Here is a 507-nt window from a genome sequence, read left to right on the forward strand (position 1 = left end):
CCCGGAGGCAATGTCCCCGGGAGGATGTTTGTATTCGCTCACATACATACATACATACATACATACATACATACATACATACATACATACATACATACATACATACATACATACATACATACATACATACATACATACCGAAGGCGCCCATCCCCCCCCCCCGGGGACCCACCGGGAAGTACGGGTCCACCGCAGTCCCCGGTGTGTAGATGCGCACCAGCCGCCGAACCAGCAGCCCGCCTTCCTTCCCCCCCCCTTTGCGGCCCCCTTGCCTGCCCCTCCCGCCCTCCGGAACCCCTCCGCCCCCGCCCCGAAACTCCTCCACCCGCCCCACGGAGTACCCCAGCGCCAGGACCTTGGCGGCCCAGGAGGGAAAGGCGTCGCGGTTGCAGCCGACCTGGGAGGGGGAGAGGGGGGTGCACCGGGAGGGGACAGGAGAGGTGCCTGTATGTGTGTGTGTAAAATAAGCTCAGCCGCAGAAAGTGGGGGTGGTATGAGTGGATGGAA

The sequence above is a fragment of the Volvox carteri genome (assembly GCF_000143455.1).
Source record: "Volvox carteri f. nagariensis unplaced genomic scaffold VOLCAscaffold_14, whole genome shotgun sequence".
Lineage (NCBI taxonomy): Eukaryota > Viridiplantae > Chlorophyta > Chlorophyceae > Chlamydomonadales > Volvocaceae > Volvox > Volvox carteri.